The sequence below is a fragment of the Dromiciops gliroides genome, chromosome 3 (genome assembly GCF_019393635.1).
Source record: "Dromiciops gliroides isolate mDroGli1 chromosome 3, mDroGli1.pri, whole genome shotgun sequence".
Lineage (NCBI taxonomy): Eukaryota > Metazoa > Chordata > Mammalia > Microbiotheria > Microbiotheriidae > Dromiciops > Dromiciops gliroides.
Window position 1 is genome coordinate 294,470,955 of NC_057863.1, and position 26,247 is coordinate 294,497,201.

General features: G+C 33.1%; 1 pseudogene; it reads right to left on the reverse strand.

The window, feature by feature from the left end:
• Positions 1 to 17,017: 17,017 nt before the first annotated feature.
• On the reverse strand, positions 17,018 to 21,368 carry LOC122747502 (annotated as a pseudogene).
• Positions 21,369 to 26,247: the final 4,879 nt, after the last annotated feature.

The following is a 26,247-nucleotide window of genomic DNA, read 5'->3' on the forward strand; positions in this document are numbered from 1 at the left end:
TTTTTCAAGGAACTTCTGAGCTAAATTCAGAGATGCACTTCAATAGAACTGTGAACAGCACATACAGGATTTTTTTTGACAATTCTTTACTTAATTCATTTTAATCCTTCTAGGAATAATGTGAAACCTCATTCCCACTTTATATATTTAAAAGAATATAGACAACCCTTTATAAATACTTCTTCTTGTTCAGAAACAGAGAAATAGAGCAGAGACCCTTTCAAAGCCTCAAATATTTTCTAATTTTTCAAATTCTCTATGACACTTTACCTGATATGTTCTTCTGAACCCCATGGGACATATGTATTCTCCATATGCATGTGCATAGACTACAATCCTCAACTAGGATATGTAAATCTTGAAGTCAGGGAAAGCTTATTTTTCTGTTTTTGTTTTTTTTATGACCACATCATCTTTGCAGGATGGATCAAAGTATCTTGCATACAATAGGCATTTAACATACATATATAAACACTTACATGTGTACATATGCCCAGATATATGTATATATGTGCTATTTTAATATGTAGATCCCAATATATCCAGGTCCCCTTCTAAAACATTGCATTTTTATCCATTTAATACATTATTCTCAGCAAGCCAAAGGTTTCATCTGATATAAGTGGGCTCAATAACACAAAAAAGTAAAAAAAATTCCTGATATTGCTGATTTATAGAGAACTTCTCTGTAGTTTATTTATTTTCTGAAATAGAAATTCTGAGGTACAAAGTTTCTGAGTATAATGACTTATTTGCAAAGATAGCAAATGCAATTAAATCAGATCCACTGACTCTTCAGTGTTTAGAGACAAAGTAGTGATTTAAAAACTTATTTTTATAACAGAAAAAGAGGAATTAAAATTATGGCAATCTTAGGAAACTTGTTTTGAACATAATTCAATTGGACAAGGCAGGTCATCTGACTAGTTTGCTTTCTTGGGGCTTTCCTAACACATCTTGGTGCTATTACCAGCATTTGGAATGTGGCCATGTTGAACGCATAAAGGGAAGTTTCTAGGTTGGGACACCTATTAAAAATGATATTCTACTGGATTAGGGCCTGTGTCTTTCAACCTATCAAACTAAGATTACCTTAGAAATCTTGCCCTGCAGCTGTAGGATATGGAATTATAAGTGTTAACTATTTTATGGACCTGTAGATTGACTAACATAGTTTTACAGCTACTAGAAAGGGGGGTCTTATTTAACAGAGTTCAAGGAAGGAGGGATATATCCACTAAGACAAAAAGAGAAACTTAACCTTCAGAAAAAATATAATATCTAAATTAATCCCATGGTTCACTTTATTCATATACATATATGTCTGTGAACTCTAAATTACTTATCAATAAATGATAACTACAAATTGAACCATATCAATCCAATAATTCCTTCACTGTGTATATATCCTGATGCTATTTGGCAAAGTTTTCTAAGAAGAGTTATTATTGTCAATTGCATGATAGACTACTGAATTATTCCTATGGATATTCAATAGCTACTTGCCTGAATTACTTACCAAATTATATTTCCATGCAGATTATTAAAAGTGGTATTCCTATTTATTTGTTTTGTTTTGTTTGTTTTTTGTTTAATTAATTATATCCATATATATATAATGTAATAAAAGAGAGTAAGATGATATATTGTGTATAGTAGATATTTTCGTTCACATAAAAATAGCACCATTTAAGTAATTCAAAATGTATACATGAAAGAGAGAGAAACAGGGAGAGACAGACACAGAGAGAGAGAGAGACAGAGACAGAGAAACAGAGGGACAGAGGGACAGAGGGGCAGGGAGAGATAAGACATAGAGAAAGCATGTGAGAGAAAGGCAGAAACAGAGAGCAATATTAATAAGTTGCTACATGATATTGGGTCCAGATGAAATAATTGATAATTAACTGACTTTATTCCAATTGTTACCCAGATGGCTTGGAATCATATAACATCATAGAGTTCCATTTATCCTATCCTCATTCATAGTTGGAGGATATATTCATAGTACATCAAAAAGAATTGGATATTCACAAACTTTTATAAAATACATTATATATGTGTATTGATGTAGTGGATTCTGGTTTTAACTTTAGGTAATAAATTGCTTCTAAAATGAGATGCTGAGCTGTAAAAAGAGCAATCACCTAATAATTATGGATTTAACTATTATTTTCTTTTAAGGGAAAAAAAAGTTTCATACCATCTCTTGTTTCAAAAAAGCACATAATATTAAACCTTTTTATTAAGATCACAGCAGTCAAATTCACATTTACAAAACCAGCTAGAAATTACTCAACTGCACAGTTAGAAGCTCTTGGGAAGCTACATGGCAGAGAGATAGAGTACCAGGACTGGAGTGAAGAAAACTCATCTTTCTGAGTTCACATTTCGTCCCAGACACTTATTAGCTATGAGACCCTGGGCAAGTCACTTAATTCTGTTGGCCTCAGGTTCCTCATCTCTAAAAATAAGCTGGAGAAGGAAATAGCAAACTACTCTAGTATCTTTGCCAAGAAGACCTCAAATGGGGACACACAAAGTGGACACAAATGAAACTACTAAATGATAACAACAGCACTTGGAAGGCCCATTATGGTTCATCACACCAAACCCTTACTGAGGGTACAATACTATTCTCTAACATTTCCTTTTCAAATCCCCTAGTCACACAGATGTGCATAATCAGTAAGTAGCCATTCCCTTGAAATACTTTAATGTTCCCAATTCAACACATAGCCTCTATCAACAGAGATCAAGAAGCTTAAGGTTAAAATAACTAGCTCAGTCTGTTCCTTTCTTTAAATGAGCTACTGGATATTTATTCTACATTGTTTTGACCATATTCATACTATCATAAAAAATGTGTGGGATCTTTTATCTAGTATGGGGAGTATCTATACTGATAACAATAAAATTCCATTGAAATTTTGAAGTACAAAGACAAGAAAAATAAAGGCAATAGAGATGAAATGATTTGTCCAAATGCATATAATTAGTATGCATAAGAACCTGGATTTGAATCCAAGATTTCTGACTTAAAAATTCAGTGGACTTTCTTTTTAAAAGTCAATTTAATTTTATTTTCAGTTTCCCATTCTCTCCCTCCTCATCTTCCCTCATCAATAGAGAAGATAAGAAAAATAAGACATTATAAAAATGTATAAATATTGCCAAGAAAAAATCACATTAGGGATGTTAAGAAAATAAATTATAATTAGAAGAAAATATGTTTCTGTTTGTCTTCTGAACACAAAAGTCTTCTTTCTGGAGGTGGATAGCATGTTTTATTTTGAGTCCTTTGTGTTGATCAGTTCCTGAGTCATTAGAAGTCGATTACCTCTGCAACATTGCAATCATTACTAAATAAATTGTTCTGGTTTTGCTTATTTCACTTTACATTAGTTCATACAAGTCTGCCCGGTTTTTTTTTCCCAAAATCATACCCTTCACCAATTTTTACAACACAGTAATATTCTAAGACATTCCTACACCATAATTTGTTCAGTTATTTCTCAATTGATGGACATTTCCTCTGTTTCAAAGTTTTTTGCTACCACTAAAAGAACTGCTAAAATATTTTTGTATATATGGGCTCTGTTCCTCTTTCTTTGATCTTTTAAATATCTTTTGGGTCATAGGTCTAAATTACTTGACAGAATTTTTTGGACTAGTTCATAGCTCCACCAAACATTAATGTATCTATTTTCCAACATCTATTACAACATTTGTCATTTTTCCTTTTATTTAATTTAAATCATTCCTACTAATATGAAGTTGTATCTCAGAGTTCTTTTAATATGTATTTCAATAATCATAGTGATTTAAAATATTTTTCAAATGATTATTGAGAGATTTGATTTTTATCTCTGAAAATTGCTTATTAGACAATGCCACTTATTATGAATTTGACACAGTATGCTATATATTCCTATGTATTTTGGAATGAGAGCTTCATCAAAGAAAATGCTGCAAAAATTTATATTTCTCTTTGTTTTACTTGTCTTCTAATTTTAACTGCATTTTTGTGTAAAACCTATATTATATGCATACATATACAATTATAACTATATATATATATAGCTAATCAAACATATATATTTTATCGCTTGTGAACCCCTCTGTCTCTTGTTTTAAATGCACTCTTTCCCTGTCTGTAGATCTGACAGTGTCTTCCAATACCAAAAACTTGTTTATGATATCACCCTAATGTCCAAATTGTGTACATATTTTGATTTTATCATAGTATATAGTATAAAATATTGAATTCTCATCTCTGCTTAGTTTATGCTAGAATACTTTCAAGTTTTCCCAAAAGGTTTTTGTTTCTTTGTTTGGTTTTTCTCAAATACTGAGGTCATTTTTTTCTTTGTTTCTTTGTTTCTTTGTTTCTTTGTTTCTTTGTTTCTTTGTTTCTTTGTTTCTTTCTTTCTTTCTTTCTTTCTTTCTTTCTTTCTTTCTTTCTTTCTTTCTTTCTTTCTTTCTTTCTTTCTTTCTTTCTTTCTTTTTTTTGCAGGTCAATGGGGGTTAAGTGATTTGCCCAGGGTTACACAGCTAGTAAGTGTCAAGTGTCTGAGGCTGGATTTAAACTTGGATCTTCCTGAATCCAGGGCCAGTGCTTTACCCACTGTGCCACCTAGCTGCCCCAAATACTGAGGTCTTGTTCCAATAGCTGAGATCTTTTGGATTATCAAATACCAGGTTACTGTGATCATTTCCTTCTGTATTTTGTCCCAGTGGTTAACCTCAGTATTTCTTATGTGGTGCAAAATTGTTTTTGTGAATAAATCCATTTAGTTTCTTTTTAAACTTGAATTAGTGTTTCTCCACAAAATTTTGCTATTTTTATTTGTTTTTAGCTCTATAAAGAAATTCTTTATTAACTTGATCAGTTTTCACTGAATAAGTAAATGTAGGTAGTATTATTTTTATCATTTTTTCTTAGCTTACCCATGAACAATTAACATTTCTTTAATTATTTGGATATTTTTATTTGCATGAAGTGTGATGTATAATTGTGTTCATATATTTCTTATGCATGTCTTGACAGAAATACTCCCAATCATTTTATATTGTCTATAATTATTTTAAATTTAATTTATCTTTCCATATCTTCCTTATCGGTTTTGTTGGCAATAAAAGAAATGCTGATGATTTTGTGTGTTTATTTTACATCCTGCCACTTTGTTGAAGTTATGAATTGTTACAGGTAGTTTTTTAGTTGGCTCTTTTGGAATCTCTAAGTAAATTATATAATTTGCAAAAAAACATAGTATTATTTGCAGTTTTCTTTGTCTATGCTTATTCCTTCAATAATCCCTTTGTTTTCTTATTGCCATTGCCAACATTTCTAATACAATATCGAATAGTAATGTTGGAAATACATATCCTTGCTTTAAATATTATTTTGTTTGAAAGGCCTCGAATGTACCCCCACTATAGTTTATACTGACCCTTTGTTTTAGATAGAAACTCAATATCATTTTTTTTTTGTGAGGCAATTGGGTTTAACTGACTTGCCCAGGGTCACACAGCTAGTAACTGTTAAGTGTCTCAGGCTGGATTTGAACTCAGGTACTCCTGAATACAGGGCTGGTGCTCTATCCACTGAGCAGTCTAGCTGCCCCAAACTCAATATCATTTTAAGAAATTTCCATTTATTTATATGATTTTAGTGATTTCAACAGGAATCAGTGTTGTATTTTCTCAAAAAAGATATTTTCTGAATCTATTGAAATAATCACGTATTTTACATTTTTTGTTGTTGTTAATATAGTAAATGATGTTTAAAGTTTTCCTAAAATTCTATGAGCCTGGTCTTCATGATATATTGCTATAATTCCCTTGATATTACCTTGCTACTATTTTACAGAAAAATGTTGGCATCAATATTCATTAGGGAAATTATTTTTATAGTTTTATTTTTCTTTTTTGGACTCTTTTATGTTTAGGAATGAAAATGATATTTGTGCAATATTATGAATTTATCAAATGCTTTCCTTATGTATTTTTCAAGCTGCTTTTACATTATTAAAATTAATTGTTTTTTAAATGTTTGGTAGAATTAATTTGTAAATCCATCTGGTCATTATTTCCCCTTATAGAATTCATGTGTAACTTGTTTAATACTTTTTTCCCCCTATGGGCAGATTAAGTATTCTATTTCCTGTTATGTTAAAGTGGGATATATATATATATATACACACACACACACACACATACATATAAATATATATACATACATATATGTGCATGTATGTGTGTATATGGATTTGTAAATTGTCTTTCATTTATTTGTCAGTTTTATTGACAAATAGTTTTGCAAAATCACTCTTACTAATTGCTTTTATTTCATCTTCTTTGTAAAGGTCACCTTTCACAATTTTGATCCTGGTAACTTTTGTTTTCTTCTTCTTTTTTTTTTTTTTTTGCAGGGCCATGGGGGTTAAGTGACTTGCCCAGGGTCATACAGCTAGTAAGTGTTAAGTGTCAGAGGCCAGATTTGAACTCAGGTCCTCCTGACTGCAGGGCCAGTGCTTTATCCACTGTGCCACCTAGCTGCTCTTTCTTTTTTTAAAGTCAATTTAGCCATTGTTGTATCTATTTTACTTTGTAAATGCTCCCTGTTTAATTAGTTATATTTTAACTTTCACTTTCTTCATTTCCACTTTGCTTTTCAGTAATACTATTTTTGTTTAATTGGAGGTATTAGTTGGTTCTCTATATTTTTCTTTGCATGCACAGTTTTTGCAGATCTATTCTTATTGATGTGAGCATTTAGAGAAAAGGAATTTCACTGAATTACTACTTTTGTCTGTATCCCACAAATTTTGCCATATTCTGTCATCATTGTTACAATATTTATTGAAATTACTGGTTGTTTTCATAATTTGTTCTTTGACCCACCCATTAGTTTTCAAATGTTGTTCTATTTCTTTCAAAAACTTTTTTAATGTAACATTAATTATTTTTATGACTTGATACACAGATAATTTTTGTGGTGTCATTTAGAGCTGAGAAATAGATATAATCTTTTTGGTTCCCTCCAATGTTCTTTTTAAAATAGTACAGGTGTTCAATGTGTGTTCTCTAAACATTAATATATCACAATGTTGAATAGGTACTGGATGCTCTATGAAAGGAGATTTATTTGTTCTTCTTTATTGTAAGACTAAGGAAATAAGGTAAAATATTATTGATTTTGCCTTAATGTTAAGTTAGTGATTCATTAAAGAGCAAAATGTATCATTAATGTGAGTACCTAGTTGTGTAAATATCTTTCAATATTTGAATGTATTATCTTATGAGTGAAAACTCATGTGTTTAGGATAACTCCCAGATATGGACTACAGGATTGCATGCTATTGGCCCATTCAGGATCATCTGCACTGCATGAAATTTTTCATTGTTTCACTGTTGATATTCTCACTTTTGGAAATCCTCTATGCCTTCCTACTAGAATCAATTATTTTCATTAACTATCTCTTTTAGAAAGTAATAGTATTTCGAAAATGTTTATTTTTTTAATGTGAATAAAGCAGTTATCCTTAAGCTCTAGAACTGCAAAGTTATGTCGGGTATACAAAATATCTCAATGAGTTGTTCACACCCAGATACTGTGATGTCTAATCAGAGCTCATACAACGTAGCTTAGGTTGAATTTTTAAACCAAGATAAAAAAGTTGTTACTAATTTCCATCTCTCTTCCTTCTCAAGCCAAAGATAACATGGAAGACAACAAGTCTTTAAGGATAGTTTTACTTCTTTCCAAGTTAAAGTGCTATTTAAGATCTATAGCTAACATTAGAACTGTTCACCAATGAAGCCAGTTCTCTTTCTGATAAATTAGGACTCACTCAGTTGTAGCCTGCTATTATATAAGTACTGATAACTCCTTCTGTATTGTTGACATGGTGAGGTGGGGCATTTACTTCTGGCAAATTGAGTTTGCCTTTGCTTTTATTTTCTGGGTAAACTTTACTTTTGAGATATAGAGCAAAACAATTTAAGTTATGGAGGATGATAACTCATATTTGTTTAACTTAATGCTACGTATTTCTTTTGTGATATTTCATGTTCATTTTTTAACTAATGCTATCTAACTTTGTAGTTGAAAAAATTATGTAGCATTTATTAATTGAATTTTTCCAATTTCATTTAGCTCTGATTCATTGAAATATTAAATATTGCTTGAAATAAGTGAGCTATGAGCTTTGTAATATAAATCTTTTATTTTGGTTGTTGTTATGTAGAAACTTTTCATAATGAGACTTTTCTGGATAAATACAAACTTTTTTAAAAGCCACACTCCAAAAATGAGATCTCAAAAAAATTACAGTGTCTGAGTTTGAAAAGATATCACTTGCTTTCTACTTTAAAAAAGATTCCACATTACAGCATGCCAAATAAGTTATCATCTATCTAACCTTTGCTGGAAGACCCAAAATGATGAGGAATATACTATTTTCCAAGACATTCCATTCCACATTGGGGTGGTTCTAATTGCTATGAATATATTTTTTCCTGCTATCAAGTCTTAATTTGTCTCTTTGCAACTTTTACCCATTATCCCTTTTTCTACCCACTGGAGTTGAATATAACAAGATTAATCCCTTTTTTAAATGACAGCCTTTAAATTGCTTCTAGGTTATACTTAGAAAATCACAGAGAATCAACTAAAAACTACTTGAAATTACTAATAACTTTAGTAGAGTTGAATCATCAGCATTTCTATATATTACTAACAAAATCTAGCAGTGAGAGATCAAGAAAAAGAATTTCCATTTAAAGTAGGTGTAGACAAAATAAAACAGTTTGGAATCTACCTACCAAGACAATCGTAATAACTATATAAATAAAACATAAAATACTTCTCACACAAATAAAGTGAGATCTAAACAGTAGGTATGAATGCATTAAAGTAAATAAATGATCCCAGTAATCTAGTTTTTGATAAACTTAGAGATCGAAGAGTTTGGGAGGGAAAACCTCATTCTTTGACAAAAATTGATTGGAAAACTGGAAAACAGTATGGAAGAAACTAGGTGTAGACCAGTATCTCACATTGTATGGCAAAATAAGTTCAAAATGGGAACATCCCTTTACACATCAAGGGTGATACTATAAGCAGATTAAGACATCATGGAATAGTTTACTTATCAGATTTATAGATAGGGGAACAATTGAGAAAGAAAGAAGAGAAAGAGGGCATTATAAGATGCAAAATAGATAATATTGATTATATAAAATTAAAATTTTTTGCAAACAAAACCAGTTCAACTGAAAGTATAATGAAAGCAAAAAATGGGGAAATAATTTTTGCAACAAGCATATCTGAAAAAGGGCTCACTTCTCAAGTATATGGAGAACTGAGCCAAATTTAGAAGAATATGAATTATTCGCAAATTGATAAATGGTCAAAGTATATCAACAGGCAGTTTTCAGACAAATAAATCAAAGCTTTCTCTAGTCATATAAAAATGTTAAAAATAATTGTTGGTCAGAGAATTACAATTCTAAAACGACTTTAAGGTGTCACCTCACACCTTTGAGAATGGCTAATATGAGGGGAAAAAAGGAAAATGTTGGATGTTGGAGGAGATGTGGCAAAGCTGGGATACTAATGCATCATTAATGGATTTGTAATCTTATCTAGCCATTCTAAAGAGTGATATAGAAGTATGACCAAAGGGCCATAAAACTGTGCATGTCTTTTGATCCAGCAATACCACTGCTATGTTTATATCCCAAAATCCTTCAAAAAATGGAAAAGGACCTATTTATACAAAAATATTTATAGCAGCTGTTTTGTGGTGGTTAAGAATTGGAAAGTAAAGGGATGACTCAATTGGGGCATGGCTAAACACACTGGTATAAGACTTCAGAAAAAATACCTGGACTTATATGAACTGATGTATAGTGAAGTTAAAGAACCAAAAGAACATTGAACATAGCAACAGCAACATTAGGTGATAAAGAATTGTGATAGACTTAGCTCTTCTCAGCAATGTAATGATCCAAGATAATGCCAAAGGACTAATGGGGAATCATATTATCCACCTCCAGAGAAATAACTGACATTGATTGAATACTGACTGAAGTGTGTTATTTTCACTTTCTTTCATTAATTTCTTTTTTGGCATCTTCTTATACAAAATGACTAATAATATGGAAATGGTTTATATAATTCCACATGTATAACCTACATCTGATTGCTTACTTCCTCATAGTGGGGTAAAAGGAGGGAAAGAGGTTCAGATAGAATTTGGAATTCAAAACTTTAAATATTTTTTTAAATGAAGTGGTTGAAGATGGTTATCATAGAAGCCCCTCCATTTTTCCCTTCCAAACTTCTTTTCTGTAACCTAATCCCTAGTTCCTTCAAACTACCTCCATATGGCACAATATGTATGGGGTGTTCAAGGAAGACTAGTACCCCTGACATGAGGGCTTGCTGAGCCCTTTTCAGGGCTGCTCAAATACCTTTTTTTTTCAGAGCAGTGGGGGTTTAAGTGACTTGCCCAGGGTCACACAGTGTCAAGTGTCTGAGGCTGGATTTAAACTCAGGTACTCCTGAATCCAGGGCCAGTGCTTTATTCACTCCACCACCTAGCTGCCCCCAACTGCTCATATGCCTTTGTTCTCCACCTATCAATGAACTCTCACTTGTGTCTTCAAGAAACTGTAGCATGCACAGTGACCAAAGCCAAGTAAACCATCTCAGCGGATGGGCCAAACCCAATTTAGGGTAAACAATAGGCCTCAAAGCTATCTATGAGTTAGGACAATGTCTACTTTGAACATGTGAAGACATCCCCTGATGGAATGGGAGGATGAAAACAATTTGTTCCAAGACTGATGAAGACAGTTAGAACAGCCACTGTGGAGCACTCAGAGCTTGATCAGACATTGAAGTTATCAAGATCATCCACTGAATCCCAGGCCGTCACCAGTTATTCTGACTTTTCTCTTACCACTGGACTTCAATGACTCTGGAAGAGAGACTGAGGTTGATAATTTTGCATAACTCTCACTTAAATCCAGTTGATGCATGAGTCAAGAAATCACCTTGTAATGTCATTGGTCCCCTTTGAAAACAAAGGATAAACAACTGCTAAGTCCTCTAAGTCTACAGGGGAGCTTTTCATCACTCTCTCTCTTTTCTCATTAAGTCCTTTTAATATTATTTTTTTTCTGTTTTGTCTTTCTATGCAGTTCCTGTTGTGTTTTTCAATGACCTGAGAAGTGTTGATTCCTGAGTATCTCATTCAGTCTTCATGACTCTCCTTTACTTTAAAAAACTAACAACACAGAGCGAAATTTGCTGTATACAAAATAACAATAATAGTGAAAAGTGATCTGCTGGTAAGCATGTGGTTCTCAGCAATGCAATGATCCAATATAACTCTGAAGGACTTATGATACTTGCAACCCATCTATAGAGAAAGAACTGATGGTATCAGAAAAAAGATTGAAGCATATTTTTTTGATAGTTCCTTAATCTGAAATTTTGTTTTTATCTGTTTTCTTTCACAACCTGGCTAATGTGGAGATGTTTTGCATGACTACTCATGTATAACATATATCGAATTGCTTGAGTTCTTGGGGGATAGGGTGGGAGTGAGGGAGGAAGAGAAGTTGGAATACATAGTTTAAATATATATATATATTGCACAGGGTCACAAGGCTAGTGAGTGTCAAGCGTCTTAGGCCAAATTTGAACTCAGGTCCTCCTGAACCCAGGTCCACTGCTTTATTCACTGAGCCAACTAGCTGCCCCCTAAAAATTTGTTTTTACATGCAATTTGGAAAAAGAATATTCTAAATAAGAGGAACAAAAGTTTTTAAATAAATAAATAAATAAATAAATAAATAAATAAATAAAAGTCACAACTCCTCAGATTTATCCTATCAAATTTGTATTCATATTTAATCATAGCCCAGGGTCCAAATATTTATATAGCTTTGTGGGGGGGTTGTTTGTTTTATTCTGTTTTTAGTCATAAATATGTATGTGCAAACTAGATGAAATATTCATTTATCCTGTATCTCTAAAGACATCAATATGGTTGTGTTCCCCTTTCTTAATTGCAATGGTTTTATTTTTATATTTTTCTGTAAATTTTAACACCTAAAATGAAGTCCTTTTGCTATTTCTTTAAAACATTATTTTTCCCATGCAAAGTTTTCTTTCTGGAAAAATTAATCCAAGTCATTACATTTAACCCAAAGAAACTTTTCTCTCTAAAACTGCAAATCCTTTCTTTAAGTTATTTTTCACAAACACATAGTAGTGCATATAAAATCATTTTCCACTTCTTTTTTGTTTGTTTGTTTTGTTTTGTTTTACAGGGCAATGGGGGTTAAGTGACTTGCCCAGGGTCGTCACACAGCTAGTAAGTGTCAAGTGTCTGAGGCTGGATTTGAACTCAGGTACTCCTGAATCCAGGGCCGATGCTTTATCCACTGCGCCACCTAGCTGCCCCCATTTTCCACTTCTTTTAACCTGTTACCAATACATTGATTAATTACAAATGGTATGTATTGTAAATGCATATATACACATGCATATATTTATTCACATACAAAGACATACATGAATATATGAATGCATGCATAAATACATATTGTGTGTGTATTTGGATCTATGATATTTTTGATAGGGTATGAGGGAGAATTTATTTACAGAGGACAGAAAGTTGAATTAGGAGTCACAACAACCTAACTTTACATCTTACCTCTGACACATTCAGCTTCATTGTCCTCATTTGAAAAAAAAATGGTAATAGTTGCAATACCTAGCTTACATGTTTTTTTGGAAATTCAAATAAAGTTATGCATGTAATGTGATTTAAATATGGACCTCTGATCCCATGAGTTAAGCAAGCAAGCCTGTAACTAAAAGTTCATTGGACACTATACCCTTTCATAGTAATCTCATGACAGGCTATGTTAATTTGAAATGGATAGTCACAAAAAATATTAATACTTCATAAATATTATTTTTTTTGCTTTTAACCATTTAAAGAATGTAATCATCAGAGGATATTCTATTCCTAATTTTTGAACTATGACCTTAAAATAGAGTGACTATTTAGTTGTTTATTTTAGAGTTGTTACATAGCAAACTTAAGGAATGTGAAATATGCAGTCATTTTTGCTACACTACTTAATAAGATTTTAAATTTAATATCTTTTAGTATGCCTTTTTATTGATTTTTTTCTTTTGTTTTCCCCATTAATTAATATTAATTTTGTTTGTGGTCAAACACCATTTTTAAAAAAATATGTTTTTGGAATTATCTTGTCCGATTGGCAAATTGTTTTCCCTAAATAACAGTGCCATCTGCTGAAAAGGACCAGTGACTTGCAGGAAAGTTTTAGACAGCTTTATAAAATGAGCTAAATATTCTTAAAAGCAAAACAAGAGAGGAAAATTAAAGAGGTGACAAAATAATAATCATAGGGTAGTCACAAATAAAAGCATTCATGAAAGATCATATAAACTTGTATAAAACTAGAAAAATATGGAAAATGAGAATTTTTCTGTCCTAGTGGTAAATTATTTAACCACTCTCTCTCGGTTACCATATCTCATCAGTAAAATGAGGGGTTTTCAGAGGATTGTCTCTGAAATCATTTCCAACTCTCAATGATCTCTGATCCTATAATGTTATACATTTGAACAAAGATAAAGAGTTGACATCTTAGGAACTTGAATGTGTAGTTCCAGTGAATTGCTAATTTTTACTAAGCAAAGATGTTTGGGTTAATAAATTTAATTGAGGGGGCAGCTAGGTGGTACAGTGGATAAAGCACCTGCCCTGGATTGAGGAGTACCTGAGTTCCAATCTGGTTGTAGACTCTTGACACTTACTAGCTGTGTGACCCTGGGCAAGTCACTTAATCCCCATTGCCCCACAAAATAAAATAAAATAAAATAAAAAATAAAAATAATTTTAATTGAACAAAATTAATGTGGTGATTCCTTCTTGATGTAATGCAAGTTAATGAAAATTGCTTCTTGCAACAAGTTTAGAAATCTGTATGCTATAATTAACTCTTCACCTACCTAAAAATTATTCTGATAAAATAAACCAAGAAAGCAATGCAAAAATACTACCTAATAAAATAATCCTAAGGGTTGTGGTAGGGGTGGGGTAGGATGAAATGACATTGCGCTATTGTGAAATAAGTAAGGTTAACAAAAAAAAAGAAAGAAGAAAGAAAGAAAGAAAGAAAGAAAGAAAGAAAGAAAGAAAGAAAGAAAGAAAGAAAGAAAGAAAGAAAGAAGGAAGGAAGGAAGGAAGGAAGGAAGGAAGGAAGGAAGGAAGGAAGGAAGGAAGGAAGGAAAGAAAGAAAGAAAGAAAGAAAGAAAGAAAGAAAGAAAGAAAGAAAGAAAGAAAGAAAGAAAGAAAGAAAGAAAGAAAGAAAGGAAGAAAGAAAGAAAGAAAGAAAGAAAGAAAGAAAGAAAGAAAGAAAGAAAGAAAGAAAGAAAGAAAGAAAGAAAGAAAGAAAGGAAGGAAGAAAGAAAGGAAGAAAGAAAGAAAGAAAGAAAGAAAGAAAGAAAGAAAGAAAGAAAGAAATTACCATATCTTAGCATAGAATGAGATTCACTGAAATGTTTCTGACCTGTTCCAGGAAAGTGGAGCTCAACTATTCATTATCTAAAACAAATAAATAAACAAAAACTTAGACATAATAAGGCTCTTAAATATTTTGGTTTTGTTTTCTAAAATATTTCTAATTTCTGCTACTATTTTTCTTAAGTCTAACCCAATGACAATTCCAGAATTATTACATGGTATTCTGAATGTAAATGACTGCTGTGATCTTAATAAAAGATTTAATATATTCTGCTTTTTGATTCAAAAGAGGTGGTATGTAGCCTCTTTTATTTCTCTTTAAAAGAACAATAATAGTGAACCCAGTGATGATTAAGAGATTGCTCTTTTTATAGCTAAGCATCTCACTTTGGAAGCAATTTATTTCCTGGGAATTTAAATCCTGAATGTACTATCCCAAGACAACTTATAAAGAAACAGTTAGAAATTTGAGAATGTCAGACTGTACATTTCCTTTTTATAAATTCTGAATGAATCTTCACATGTGAGTAGCGGGGAAGAAAAAAAAAGAATTTTGATATTACACAATGTTAGTCAACTGTTTAAAACAGAAAAATTCAGTCAATTATCATCTATTTCATTTGTATTTTTGATATCATGGTACAGTACTCTTTTTTCTCTCACACTCTTTTTGAAAATTCTAATTTATTTTATTTTCGGTTCTGAATTCTCTCTCCCACCTTCTCCACCAATCAAGAAATTTTTTAAAAAGACCTCATAAATATACACACACACAGTCAAGGAAGGTAAAATTCCACATAATTCATGTTCTAAAAAAATAGCTTCAAAATGCACTCTGGGTCCATCACTTTTCTATCTGGAGTTGGAGAGCATGTTTCATCAACACCTATGCTTTTTATTATTTGAATAACACTTTTCAGTTTTCATATGCATTGACACAGTTACTGATATACATAGTATAACCTCGTGTTCTCTTTCTTCTTGTATTGGTGGGTTTATTAATGTATCAATAAAATGAAGCTGTTATAAATGATTGCCTTTTGTGCAGTTTTCAAATATTTTCATAAGAGAATACATTCTTGAGTGCATCACACAATCATTGAACACCCACAAGGCATATAGTAGTCTACTCAGCATTTAGCATTAATAAGTGTTTTAGGTATCTTATAAAGTCTCTCACTTGATTGTGATAAATTATGCCAATAATTTATCACAATAATTATGTCAAAGTATAGATCTTAAATCAGTGTGCATATTTTAGTGACATATTCTTAGGCTGAAAAGGGGGAGGGGGAGATGACCATGAGAATAGCAGAAAAATTGGTTGAAGATTCCAAGAAATTCAAGCCATTACTTTCTTTTTCTTTGAGTTTGTTCTTTGATAAAAAACTGCTTTAATAAAAAATCTGGTTGGGTAATTTAGTAAGCACTGCAAGCTTTCAAAGATTTTCAGGAAAGTCAATAGGTACCTAAGTGGAAAGAAACCAGCAGCCATTCCAATTCTTTGGTTATTAGAGGAGAGTGACAGGCCCTTTCCCAAAGCAGGACCTGCCTGGTTCAGCCCAATCCCCTGCCCCAGCACCCTTTCCACAAGTCCAAGGTGGATGTGCCCCAAATAAACTCATAACATCTGCCAAAGCACAAAATGTCCCTAGATGAGAGCTTCTTTCAAGTCTGGGTTCACTTTTATTACAGTCATGTATGAATCTCAACTTTGAAGCCCAACATAAAGCTCTTTGTAATTAATTCCTTGAAAAGAAGCTTCTGCACCCCACAGGAAAGGGTCTGTTTTCAAAAACAAGCATTTCTTGTTTGCCAGATAATGGGTGCTGCTTCTGAGGAGCTTTGGTCTGAAAGAGAGCGCCACCTTTGTTACTAGATGACTATGATTTCTTGGGGTGTGGAAGGCCCATCTAAGATGTTCTGAGATTATACACTGGGTTCTCTTTCTGCTTCATCAGAACTACTGAGTATAACAAGTTGAGAATGTAACCTAAAGGTCTTTCCTTAGGGGACCACAGATGAAGTTCAGGAGTACAAATAAGGCAAATTGATTATATCAAAGCACCTAGACTATAACAATGCAGTTATTCAGTGACACTCTAAATCCTTTCCAGCTCCAAGTCATAAGGGGTCCGTTGCCTCATGTGTTTTATGTCAATGGCCTTAGTTACTAAGAGTAGAGTTGCCAATACTGATGAGATTAGTTTGCTGGACCTAGGACCACCCTGCAGCCATCTCAGAAGGGTTGATATGGGTCTCTGAACACACAGAACTGTCTTTACTTGTGCTTTCAATAAATAGCCTGACTGTAAACAAATATCTGAACATCATTTCATTAGAGTAAACTAAAATATTGCATTTCTATCAGCCTCTTTTATTTCTTTCTATTTGGATTTTTTTGTAATAAAGAGACATCCATTAAGAGGTAGCTACAGCAAACTGGCTTTCACTGCCTCCTACTCTAATGGCTTCAACAGCTTCTTTGCTGCAATAATGGTGTTCTTCATCACAGTAAACATCATGGGACCCACAGGCCCAGGGACCTGAATTATGTAGCTGGCTTTGTTCTTGACTTCTTCAAAATCCACCTCTCCCACTAATATGGGCTTGGCAGTGATGGGGTCATGAGCCTGATTTATACCCACAATGATGACAAAAGTTCCTTTCTTGATCATATCTGCTGGGATTAGATTAGGGCTGCCTGCAGCAGCACGATGTCAGGAAGAATCATGTGCTTCTTCAACAGCCCCCTGGGAGTGAAACGATGAAAAATCGTCACAGTGGCATCCCCACCAGGATGCTCAAGCCTGCCATCTGTATGCAGCAACATTACAATGGACATAGAGACATTTTTTGACCTGCTGACCACAACCACATTCTTCCCCAACGTAGGAATGCCAGTCCCTTTAATGATCTCCCACACACTCCAGGGCATAGCAGGGAGCACAGAGTACTGGTCCAGACATATACGCCCCATATTGATCACGTGACAGCTGTCCACATCCTTATCTGGAAATAGTATTGTATATTTCTCTCAAGGATATGCTCAGGAAAAAAGGAACAGAGCCAGGAAGCCATCTACATTGTTTGTCATCACCATTGAGCTTGGTGATTAAATCCAGCTGGTCCCCCCCACCCCCAAGTGATGCTGATAGACCAAGGGAGGAAGGAGCAGGTGTCTAGAGAAATGTGCTCGCTGGCCTCTCCTGGCCCAAGAAGGCTCAAGCCATTACTTTCAATAAGTTCACCTCAGACAATTTCTAGATTTGTAAAATGGGGTTAAAATTGTCTCCATTATGTACAGTGATTCACAGGGCTCTTGGGCAAATTAAATGAGATAATGAATGTGAAGCATTAACAAACCCTCAAAGTTCTACCTGTGTCAAATGTAATGCAGTGGGTTTTTTTTTACATTTTTGTCTGTTTGCTTTTCTGTAGTGCTTAGCACAATGGGTGGTACATAAGCTCTTATATTCTTGTCTAGGACATCATTTTGTATTGTTGAATATTAAATATAGTTTTTGTACCCATCCACCTACAAGATAACAGGTCAGAAACATCAATAATATCTCCCATAATTTTTCACCCAGATTAGAGAAGGCTATTTCTGCCTCTCTTACCAGAAGTTGGTACCTCAAAGAAACCAGATCAGAGAATGGATAGGAAAAACATAATATCAATTTAACATTTTGTCCCAAGAAGAAATATGTAACACATGATCCTGTGAAGACTCCCCATTTCTGAGGGTATATATGTTTTGTTTGGGGGGGGGGTTTGTCCACTGATTACAGGTCATTGTCAGTTTTGAGACTATGATACAGAAGCAGAGGCAGTTTAACAATTTCAGTTATAACACCTATGGAGAAAATACTGAAGCATCATGATAAGATTACAGGATTCAGAAAAAAAAAGGGGTTGGCAAGGATGAGGATATCAAGATGTCTGTCCATAAGATAGGGACTCACTATCCTGAGGGGAAAAAATTCACTAGGCAGGGTCTTTTATCTGCCAGCTACCTGGGTTCAGTTTGGAGTTCAGTTGATGGACATTTTACTCCTATTAATCCTACTAATCCAGGGTTTCATATTATTTATTTATTTGGTATTCCCAGTATCTAGTACTTTGATTAATAAATACATTCCAATTGATTGATTATTACTGTGATTGTGATATGCTGGTATTATCAATCTCATCAAAAGTATTATTAGGAAAACACTAAGGTTGTGTGTGTGTGTGTGGGGGGGAACCTGAATGAAGATAGTGTAGAAAAGACAGGCATTCACCTGAGCTCTCCCAAATTCCCTGCAAAACAACTTTAATTAATTCCTCAACATAAATTCTGGAGCTGCAGAACTCACAAAAGGGAGTGAAACAATTTTCCAGCCCAAGGAAACTTAAATGGTTAGCAGGAAAGGTCTATTGCTTCAGGGTGAGGCTGAAAATCATTCCAGATGAGACTGTGCCAGTCCAGGTGACCCATATTAACAGACCATTAGCAAGCCTTTGGGTGACTAAAACAGGAGCTTCTCAGTTTGCCTGAGGCAATGTCCATTCAGTGACTAAGGCTAAATAAAAATTGAGGCAAAGAATGGCCTCCTTTATGTAGTCAAAATAAGCAAATAAATGAATAGAGAGGGAAAGAAAGAGAGAGAGAGAGAAGAAAGAAAGAAAGAAAGAAAGAAAGAAAGAAAGAAAGAAAGAAAGAAAGAAAGAAAGAAAGAAAGAAAGAAAGAAAGGAAGGAAGGAAGGAAGGAAGGAAGGAAGGAAGGAAGGAAGGAAGGAAGGAAGGAAGGAAGGAGGGAAGGAGGGAGGGAAGGAGGGAGGGAAGGAGGGAGGGAAGGAAGGAAGGAGGGAAGGAAGGAAGGAAGGAAGGAAGGAAGGAAGGAAGGAAGGAAGGAAGGAAGGAAGGAAGGAAGGAGGGAAGGAAGGAGGGAAGGAGGGAGGGAAGGAAGGAAGGAGGGAAGAAAAGAGGGATGAGGGATGGGGAGGGAGGGGGGGAGGAGAAGGGGAAGGGGAGGAGAGTTGGAGAGGGAAGGGGAGAGGGAGCCTCATTGCCCAACTGTAATTTGCCAATTGGATCCCTATTGGGAAACTTACTCACAGAAAGCTGATTGTTGTTTGTCCTTCCTTCTCAAAGAGGGCCATGCCATTGGGAGGTGATGTCACCACTTACAATGAATGAGATTTAAATGAGAGAGAGCTTTGAAAAGTCACAGCCTCATTCTTTCCTCCAGAGCCATAACAAGTGTTGAATTTCATATGTGTCATTGCTTAATTAGTACTCTGTGTCCAGTAATCCATCAATTTGTTTGACAAAAGATAAAAACCAATATCACATGTATAGAAAGAATAATAATCAGAAGACAATATAGTGTAAAAGTAAGGTGATTTCTATTTAAATTCTTAGGATGAGATGTTGAAAATGAAAAACATTAATTGGATAAATTATTGGATATTAATAAAAAATTAAAAATTTCTAAATAAACTTAATCAATGAATGTCAATTACCAAAAGGAAGAATCCCCAAATTCCTAGAACTTAATCTAGTCATCAAGCACTATTCTTGGCAAGACAAATATATGGCCAGCAATGGTAATAGTAGCCTATGTATCAAAACTTCTGAGTCCTGTATAACCAGATTAAAATTTAATTGGAAAATATTTAATAAAATAAATGTAAAAGACCATACACCATAGATAATTTTATTTATTTGTTTTGTTTTCTAAGAAAATATGTGACCTGACAAGCTTCTATTTGAGTTTGACAGCAGTGGGGGTATACAATCATATTTATCAAAATTTCTTGGCCAAGGTGGTGGAACTTAATTAGCACTATCATCTTATTAAAAACAATAATAACAGTAGATTTGCGAATAAATTTGGAGAAAATTTGGTCAGAGTCCCAGCTATGTAAATTATGGGAATAATACTTAAGGATAAAACTGAAAGAAAATATAATGAAATATATTTTAAAGGATATAAAATATTTATTTAATAGTAATGATATTACTATACTTATGCTCTATTATTGTTGTCACAGTTGTGCTATATCAAGTAGTGGAAATGGCATTGAAGAAAATACAAATGTGAAAAGACTAAATATATACAGAGTACATCTATGCTTGACATGACAGTATTTTTAACTTATTTATTGTAAAAAATCAAAATATTTTAAGGAAATAATCTTGAAGAACAATTTAATTCAGTAACCAAATAATTTAATTACTTTATCAAATTGAATGTATTTATCAAATAAAGTAAACAAAGAGAATACCATTAACTTCCTATCCATATGTTTATTTTAATCTAGTTTTCCAGTCATTTAAGTTGTGTCCAACTATTTATGATCTCATTTGGGGTTTTCATGGCAAGCATACTAGAGTGGTTTTCCATTTCATTCTAAAGCTCATCTTATATCAAAGACGTTTGAGGCAAAGAGGACTGTGGGACTTTTCCAGGGTCACACAACTAGCAAGTGTCTGAGGCCAAATTTCACCTCAGGAAGATGAGTTTTCCTGACATTGGTCCTGACACTCTATCCATTGCACCATCTATCTTCCCATTTACTTTAACCTTCTCATAATTTTAAACAATCATCATCATCATCATCATCATCATCATCATCATCATCATCTACATGCACATCTAGGGCATCCATGATGAAGGTTGGAGAAATCCACAAATGGACCAGGTCAGTTGTCTGTTAGTTAAACTTTTCAATTTTGCATTTAAAGCCCTCACTAATCTAATTCCAAACTATATTTTCTTTCTTACTTCCCATCACTCGTCTTCATACTTTCTAAGTTCTAGCAAATCTTGCCTTGCAGCTTTTGACCCAAATTCCAAATTCCATTTCCCTTCTTGATGTATTTTCACAAATTATTCCTTGTGCCTATAAGACACTCCTTCCTCCATTCTAGGCCATTGAGTCTTCTTTTTTTCTTCCAATGAGTAGCTCAAGTATCACCTTCTGAATTCATAGGGAATTCAATTTAACATATGTATTTCTAAGTGTAAGGTATATTTTTTCTCAGTAGAATTTAATTCATTTTTGTATTTGCATCCCCAGTGTACGTCACAGAGTCTTATATGTAACAGATACTTAAACTTTGTTGAATTAAACGGAATTTAATTTGTAAACATTTATTAAGCATCTACTACAGGAACTGTGCTGGGGGTATGATTGGAAAAGTAAAAATAAGAAAGGGAAAGACAGTCCCTGACTTCAAGGAGCTTATGGTCTAATGGAGGAAGATGTCATCTGCCCAAAACAAACTAAAAGGTATTTGGGGGAGGAGAAGTTACCAGGTGCACAGACATGGTAGATTCTTATCCAAAAATTGCAGAGGGTGGGAGCTGATCTGAACCCTTTTAAAATGGAGGGTTTACAAAGAGGTTTTTGCTCTCACCTCTAACACCCTAAATCAGATGGGCACACGGTACTGAAAACACTAAAGAAGTATGAGTCCTAAAGCTGATGGAATCTCAAAAAAATGCTAAATTTCCTGGTAAAGAGGTTTCCTAGAAATATGATTATAGTGGTATCCAGTGAAAGGAGCTGATAGAAAATGATTTTTAATCATTTAACCTATCCCACCTAGACAATTGTAATAAAAGCCTGAACTTTCTGTTTCCATTGTCTCCCTTTTCAATTCATCCTTCAAATAAATTCTTGGATATTTTAGGCCTCTTGATTCTGACTTTGGAAACAGTAGTCTACATGTTGTAAACGAATAAATTTTGCATTCGGCCTGAAGGGGATCATAAAGCATATATGAACAATTACATTGAAAAGGTGACTTGACTGCAGGGTATATGTGGGAAGTGTGGGAATGGAAAAGGAATATTCTGGGAGATATATAAAATAAGATAATATTAAATTTTAAAAGTTCAAATGACATCATACTAAATGAAGGTATTGATGAAGAGAAGTAAATTAATAGGAAGGGAAAATCTTAAAGAAGTGGACAGTTGTTTTTAATATGAAATGGAATATAATTCATATATTTTATCCAATACAATGTTAATGGAGGAGAAAACTGTTCATGATAGTGATTTGCTGTCATAGTTGTTTAATGCTAAATTATATGAATGCTATTATAAGAAAAACAATGTTGTAAACAAAGAGTTTGTATTGTTCTAGATAGTTAACATCCCAGTCTAAGCTGACCTTTTCTCATTCAGAGAGGGTGTGATTTCCAGAGCATTCTTAAAAAAAAAAAAAGAAGAAAAAAAAAGAAAGCTTGGTATTAGTTAACTAAGCACTTTTTAAATCCATAGGAACTCTCTAGGCAACCTAGCCCTGAACTACAAAATACAACAGTTCTCTATCAACTGTTGAAGAAATTAATATTCTGAAATTATTTTGATACCAGGATCCAGAATAGACTAAATGATTTCAGAGATTTCTGCCAGTAATAATTTTAAACAGGTTGTAACCTCCAATTTTGTCCACTAAAATGAGAAAAAAGGACATAGGAAAGGACAAGGATGTTTTTGAAAGTTTTTTGCTAAAAAATAAAGCAAACTAAATAAGAGGAGGTACAGTACTTGTAGTGGTAATAGTGGTAACCATTTATTAAAAATCATACACAATGTTGGTTCTGGGGATACAAAGATGACTAAATAATCCCTGCTCTTTGAGATTTTACTTAATAATAATGGAAACGGATTCACATAAGTAGATGCAAAATATATACACAAACAACTTAATCTGTCACTTGAACTCGAAACCTCCCCTTGTACATTCTTTCATGTCTTAAATACAACTTATTTAAAAAAGAGATAATTCTCTTCCCTTAAAATGTCATCAGTCATTTAAAATTTTCAGATTTATACTTACTAAATTGCCACAACCTCAAAATTATTCTCATTTTGTTGGGGATTTTTGCTCTTACTCAATGCTCATATCAAAGCAATTATCATATTATAAATTCTACATTCACAAAATATCCTTAGCTAATTTGATCCCTTTTATCCATCCTCTTCACCATACTCATATGGCCATCACCACACTCTTATCTGAACTACTAAAATCTTTCTATTTAGCTTCCCTACCTACAGGATTTTTTTTTCACTCAAATAAACTTTGAGGCAACACTAATGTTAATAGAGATATGGATAGATTTTTTTGTGGAAAATGTGATTTTAGCTGAGATTTAAAGATGGCTACAGAAGTCTAGTTCAGTAGTTATATATGATAGTTCTTTCAATACCCAAGAATAAAAATGTTGAAGCTTAGGTAACTGGAATTCAAAAATGGCAGCAAGATGTTCTATTCTTTCCCTTCTTGTGCATTTATTTATTTTTGGTATTAATTGTCAGGGCAGCTAGGTGGCGCAGTGGATGGAGCACCAGCCCTGGATTCAGGAGGACCTGAGTTCAAATCCAGATTCAGACATGACACTAGCTGTATGACCCTGGGCAAATCACTTAACCCTCATTGCCCTTCAAAAAAAATATACAATGGTATTAATTGTCTATTTATCCCTCTTAGTTATTTTTCCTGTATTCTTTTTTTTTTCTTTTGTGGGTCAATGAGGGTTAAATGACTTGTGCAGGGTCACACAGATGGTAAGTGTCAAGTGTTTGAAGCCAGATTTGAACTCATGTCCTCCTGATTCCAGGACAGGTGCTTTATGCACTGAGCCACCTAGATGCCCCTTTCCTATATTCTTAATATATATATTTTTAAAATCTAGTAGTTTACTTTTTCTAATTAAAAATAAAAATAATTATACATTCATTAAAAAAAAATTAATTCTCAAATGCTCTCCCTCTCTCCTCTCCTCCCTCCATTGAAGAGACAAGATGCTTAATAGAGGTTACATAAGTGCAGACATACAAAATGTTTTTCCATACCCAGAGTCATGTTGTGAAAGAAAACGTAGATATAAAAGTATTTTTCAAACTTCATTCTGACTCCAACAGTATTTTTTTTTCTGGAGGTGGATAACATTTTTCTACTTTCCTGTTATTCTTGATTACATTAGTTATGTTTGTAGAAATGCTTTTTAATTTTATATAATCAAAACTTTCTATTGAATATTGTGTATTGCTCTCTCTATCTTCTATGGTTTTAAATTCTTGCTCTGTGCACAATTCTGACAGATAAACTATTCAATGTATAAATCATATACACATTTTGACCTTATTTTATTATATGGTATGAAATGTTGGTTTATACCTGGTTTCTGCCATGCTGTTTTCCAGTTTTCCCAGCAGTTTTTTTTTCAAAAAATGAGATTTTGTTCCAAAAGCCCACCTTCTTTTGCATTTTTTCATTGATTCCTTTGAAATCCTTGAGCTCTTGTTTGTCCAGATAAATTTTGTTTTTTTCTACATCTACAAAATATTTTTGATATTTTGATTGGTATGTCAATAAATAAATTTATTAATTTAGGTATAATTGCCATTTTATTATATTGGCTCAGTCTCCCCACTAGATATTATTTTTTTCCCAATTGTTTAGATCTGACTTCATCTGTATGAAAACTGTTTTACAGTTCTGGTCATATAGTTCCTGGGTTTATCTTGGCACGTAAATTCCCAAGAATTTTATATTATCTACAGTTATTTTAAATGGAATTTCTCTTTCTATCTTTTCTTGCTGGACTTTGTTGGTAATATATTGAAAATCTGATGATTTATGTGAGTTTATTTTTGTATCCTGCCACTTTGCTACAGTTGTTAATAATTTCAATTAGTTTTTTTTAGTTGATTCTTTAGGATTTTCTAAGTATAAGATCATAAGATTTGCAAAGATTGATGGTTTTGTTTCTTTGTTATCTATTCTAATTCCTTTGATTTCTTTTTCTTTTCTTATTTCTACAACTAACATCTATACTACAATATTAAATAAAAGAAGTGATAGTGGGCATCCTAACTTCACCCCTGATTGAATTGGGAAGGCTTCTAACTTATCCTCATTGCACATAATTCTCACTGATGGTTTTAGATAAATACCGCTTATCATTTTAAGGTAACCTTCATGTATACAAATGCTCTCTAGTGTCTTTTACAGGAATGGGTGCTGTATTTTGTCATAGACTTTTTCTACATTTACTGAGATAATCATATGATTTCTGTTGGTTTTGTTATTGATATGATCTATTGTGCTGAGAGTTTTTCTAACATTGAACCAGCCCTGAACTTCTGGTATAAATTCTACCTAGTGTATGATTCTTCTGATATATTGCTGGAACCTTTTTCCTATAGCATTTTATTTAAAATTTATGCATCAATATTCATTAGGGAAATTGGTTGAAAATGTTCTTTCTCTGTTTTAGGTCTTCCTTGTTTAGGTATCAGCACCATATTTGTCCCACAAAAAGGAATTTCTTTAATTATATTCCCAAATAGTATTTAGTATTGAGATTAATTGTTCTGTAAAAGTTTGGTAGTAATCATTTGTGAATCCATTTGGTCCTGGGGATTTTCTTTTTAGGAAGCTCATTGAAAGCTTGTTCAGTTTATTTTTTTTTCTAAAATTGGTTTATTTTAGTATTTTATTTCTTCTTCTGTTAATATAATTTAATCTATTTAATACAATATATTTTTTTTAGATATTCATCTATTTATTTAGATTGTCAGGGTGATTGTGCTCCTCCACCTCCTGGGACCACCATCTAAGACTGTGACCTAGATCTGAGTATGGGCAA